Genomic DNA, 5,188 nt, shown 5'->3' on the forward strand with positions numbered 1-5,188 from the left:
GTGGTGACTGGTGATGGGGGGAGGAGAGGTGTTACCAGAGGGAGAGAGGGCAGAGAGAAGTTTTGGGTTGTTTTTTTGGGGTGTGTGTTGTTTTTTTTTTTTTTTTTTAAAGACTCCTCCTTTTTCTTCTCAGCGTTTCATCCAGCTATCATGGTCCCCAGAATTTCCTGAGCTTTTGCTGGTTATCCCCACTGACAGAAAGGGAAAAACAAACTCAGTTCTGTCATTCTTGCTCCCCTAAAGCAAAGCTGTGGATCAAGGAAATGAAAAGTCTTACAAGGGGTGAGAGACCCTGATGAGCTCCCCTGCTCATCCACAGCTTAACCAGCAGAAACACTCTACATCAGGCATTTCTAGTTTAGACGGAGGCTGTGCAGCTGCTGTCTTCTCTCTGCAGTGGGAAGGTCAGGGTCAGTGGGTAAATTGACCCAGGTAGTTCAGATTATTTTATTTGGAAAAAAATCTGCTTGCTGTTACTCAGATTGAGCCTTACCTAGCATGAATATAACAACTTCTCAGTCTATCTACCGCTGTGGCATCCTTTTATTGTGGTTTAAGTGTGCACAGGCTCTCCTGTATGTAGGAGGGCAGCAGGCAGAGTTTCCGCTGAAATGGGTTTTAAGTTGAAAGGCTCCCATGCATTGCTCTGTGGCTGTATTTCCCAAAGCACGCACGTTTTTTTAATCACTTTTTTTAATTATAAAAAATATTCTTTCCGAATGAGCTGCTATGACTACTAAGTAGTATGCTTTGTTCAGGCTGCAGCTTCAAAGCAGCGACATTGATTCAATGATAAAGTGTTAAAATCAGCAGCACATCAGGCAGGGCAGCTGGCGCAGATGCTTTTGTGTGTCAGTGTGTGCCTTTTGTTTTGTTGTTCTAGAAAGGCCTAAGTAAGGAAGAGCAGGGTGCACACCTGCATAGCTTCCTACATCACGATGGGGACTGCTTTTCTGATGAAAATGGAGCGCCTTCAAATAGAGTAAGATCTATCATGTTGAGAAAGAGTAGTGGGCTCCTGTCAGCATTAATGTCAAAAGGTCTTTGTGTATCAATTAAAATGTATGCAGTGAAAACCATCACACGTTTCTCAGTCACGGCCTTTTCTTTCTGAATTCAACAACCATCTTTGCTTATATTAAAAGAAAAATAGTTATGAACTTTGTACTGAAGTTGTAATTATGTCTGCAAGCTAGGATTCTCACTACAGCATTTTCTGACAGTGATGTTCTCGCTCTGTTGACATCAGCGCAGTTGACCTCAGCAGCCTGAATTTCACCCAAAGGCCTGAAAAATATGGGAACAAATAGGTAAGCAAAGATGAATAAATATTAAAATATTGCCAGAGGCAGGTTCCTGCCATACCATCTGGGTGAGCTTATTGACTGCTGGCCAAGTCTGTCAACACAGCCCCAGCTTCAGCTGGCATAGCAGTCTGCCTACCCTATATTGAACACCTACCTGTAAACCAACACAATTTTTTTCCTAAATTTGGCCCGTGTCTAGGTATGAGTAATTATGTTTGCAACCATAGTTGGTTTAGCATTCAGAGAAGGCCAATGTGAGCTGTGTATTTCTTTATTTTTTCTAAAAATCTCTTCAAGTCCCAGGAGAAAAAAAAAAAAGAAAAAATATATATCCTTTTTTTTTTCACTACCTATGTGATAATTCAGGTAAAGTAAATAATTTAAAAAAAAAAGTGCAAAAAAAGCAAAAGAAACCCATAGTCTCTAAAGCCTCCAGGTTAATTTATAACTTGACCATCAGTATAGTTGTGATTATTTCCTGTTCTCAGTGTATGGTGTGTTCACCTCAGCCAGCAAGTAAGCCCCCCCCAGCAGATTGCTCACTCCCCCACAGTGGCATGGGGGAGAGACTCAGAAGAGCAAAAGCAAGAAAACTTGTGGGTCAAGATAAAAACAGTTTAAAAAGTGAGGGAAAGGGGTGAGGGGGGGTGAAATGATGCAAAGGCAGTCACTCATCACCTCCCACAAGCAGACCAATGCCCAGTCAGCCTCCAAGTAGTGGCTACTTTGGAAAGGCCAAATCCCCAGTTTTATTGCTGAGCCTGGCATTACATGGCATGCAATATCCCTTTGGTCAGCCCGGGTTGCTGTCCTGGCTGTGTCCCCCCCCAGCCGCTTGCCCACCCCAGCCTGCTCCCTGAGGGGCAGAGGGAGGAGCAGAGAAAGCCTTGGCACCCTGCAAGCACTGTTCAGCAACACCTAAAACGTCAGTGTGCTATCAACACAATTTTAGTCACAAGCCCACAATGTACAGGCTGCGATGAAGCAGTTAACTCCATCCCAGCCAGACCCAGCACACAATGTTTCATTTCAAATAACGTTTCCTCTTTTTTTCTTTTCCCAGTGCAGCTATTTGCTGTCGTCTTTCCCACCCTTCTGCACAAAGAGCATGCCTCTTCCCTTATTACATCCTCTCGATGATTTTTAGCATTGCTGCCTTCCCCAAAATAAGTTTGCAGCCTCACCAGTGTATGTGTGCAGGCAGGGAGGGGAGGGGAAGTGGGGAGTCACATAAGTATATTTTGAACTATGTAGGCTAACCAACAACTCGCATCCATGTCACAGGTCAACATTCACTTGAAGAAAACCAAGTATAGTATATCAGAAAATATCAGTGCTGTCTGAAATTAGATTTACCAAGACCAACAAAGATACTACAAAGAAAGTAGTTCAACTTTGCAGCCTAGAGGATCTGAACCTGTAGTTCTCTGTACTGTACTTATGTGCTGCTGCTTTGTATATAGCTCAAGGTCATTTAACCAATTTGCTGACCTTTGACAAAATCTTAATTTTCTACTCAGTCATTTCATTGTATTTCTTTCCAGCTCTGAGCGACACCAGCTTAAACTGAAAGTGAATAAAAGGAATAAGAAGAATTTCCTTTCTTCTAGTGAAAATATTAATACTACAATAGGAAGAAGGAAAGCTTTTTTTTTTTTTTCAGTCCTCATAAAGCAAGTGATTATTTGGAAAGGTAAGACACAAAACCTGGGGTGGAAAAATGGTGAATACTGGCAATCTGTCTTTAAGACCAGAGTAGACGTTGCCTTAGTTAAGCTAGTCCCTGTAAAATTTCCTGACATTATTCCTGATACAATTATGATGCTGATGGGGGTGTTTTTCTCCTTATTTTGTAAGACCTGCTTTTGAATTAGTGTTCCTAAAACAAGGAACGTGTACGTGTACTTATGCTAGTACATGTGTACGTACACAAGCATGTGTTTGTGCATTGAGATTTAAAATCTCTATTTCTTCACTTTCCAGTGCCTTCTAGGATTTTTGGTTTAATTAAAAAAAAAAATAGAACTTACCCTCCCTTCATAAAAGAAATTGGAACATTAGCTATTTTTAGCCTATTCACCACTTTACATCATGTCTCTGGTATTTCTGTTCTCTGTTTCTCTTGCTCCTCATGTGGCTGTGAGAGTAGCAAGTCTTGCATGTCAGACAGTTCCTCATCTTAGAGGGGGAAGGACTTATCTTGTCAAGCCTTCATGCAGTAAACACACTTTTTTTTTTTTCCTTTTGTTTAGCCAGTCTGTTGGTAACTCATAGGGCTTTGAGTTTTGCTTTGCAGAAAGTAATTCTGCTGATAAGGATCTCTGTATGTTTTATGTAAAGCATTTGTCCCTCTTACAGGCTTGGGAAAAAAGGTTGAAATTCACCGTTAGTCTTGCTTTTCTTTCAAACACTTCACTTGCAAGTAATTTCAGAGCTTAGCTAAGCTAAGCACAGTTACAGCACGGTAAATGTCTCCTGACTCCTAGTGTCGGACTTCTTCAAAAGCGGGTTGATTTATGCTGCCGCGTGCAGAGCGTAAAAAATGCCAGCACGTCTGCGCGCAGCACGCTTCACGTTTTCCTACCGTGAGGAATTTTGCTGCTTTATCCAGCAAGGAGGTGTATCTAAGGCCTTCCTGATAGATATTTTTCTTTATATTTTCAGGGCTGCCACTGCAAAAATTGCATGAGATTATTTTCTCTATGCCAACTCTGGTGAATATTTTGGGCAATGGCATGATGCGTCATCAACTGGTCAGTGTTTCTAATCCAGTACTATCGTTTTTATAGCATTACTTTACCCACATAGTACTCTCTAAGATGCAAATACTATGGCAGAACTTGTGAAGGAAAACATGGGAACCGCAACCAGAGAGTTAGAGCTAGGTAATGCTTACAGCTGACAAAAACAGCACTGTGCACGGGTGCGAGGCCTTGTACATTGAAGGAAGCCATTGCCGCTGGATCCAAAGGCGTGTAGATTATCTGCTCTCAGCTAAATGCAGGAGATGACCAGTCTCACAGTAAAGCTTGGACCCCAGCCGAGACCTCCCTTCTCCTCGCACTGCTTGTGCCTCCCACAGGCCTGTTGCTAGGCCGCCTGCTAGTCAGGCACCGAGCTGCCGGGCTAACCCGATGGGGAGGAAGATGTGAGGTGAGGCAGCGACACATGGGGTTATGGGCCTGGTAGCGGGATTGGGATAGGAAGATGAAGCTGGTGGGAGCCAGCTGTAGAGAAGTTGGGGCCCTCATAACACCTTTTCAAGAGGAAGGGTGAGACTCGGCTCTGAACTTTGCTTTTGGCCCAGTGTTGTTTGAGATTGTCCTTTGTGTGCGATGGAAAATAACAGGAGTGGTGATCCAGAGATAGGTCAAAGATGATGTGCATCATTGTCCTGGAAGCGTAATAGACTGAAAAGGTGCATTTCTGACAGGAATTGTGCTCTTAATGGTGGATCTTGGAGCAGGGGCCACCATGGAAGAGTTCCTCGTACGTCTCCCTCACAGCTCCTGTGGGGAGATGTTGGCTCTGTATTTCTGTGGTTATTGCACAGAAGTTTTAGGGGTCAAACTTTGCCTGGGAGATGCAAAGAACAAAGAGGAACAAAGTATTGTACAGTAGGAACATTTTGGAAGTTCCTTGTCTACCCACAGGGAGTATTTTCCAGCCCTGCAGAGAGCCACGAGATTTCTGGTATCATGCAGCATTTTAAAGGGGAATGTCTGACCACCAATCTGTGCTGTTCTGAAGTCATCATAAGAACAAGGCAGATGACTTTTTTTTTTTTAATTATTTATATTTTTAATATAAAATGGAACTTCATTAACATGCAGTTAATGTTAATATGCAAAGTTTTCTCTAGTAAATATGTGGTCAGACAG

Source organism: Mycteria americana, chromosome 7, assembly GCF_035582795.1.
Source record: "Mycteria americana isolate JAX WOST 10 ecotype Jacksonville Zoo and Gardens chromosome 7, USCA_MyAme_1.0, whole genome shotgun sequence".
NCBI classification, from domain to species: Eukaryota; Metazoa; Chordata; class Aves; order Ciconiiformes; family Ciconiidae; genus Mycteria; species Mycteria americana.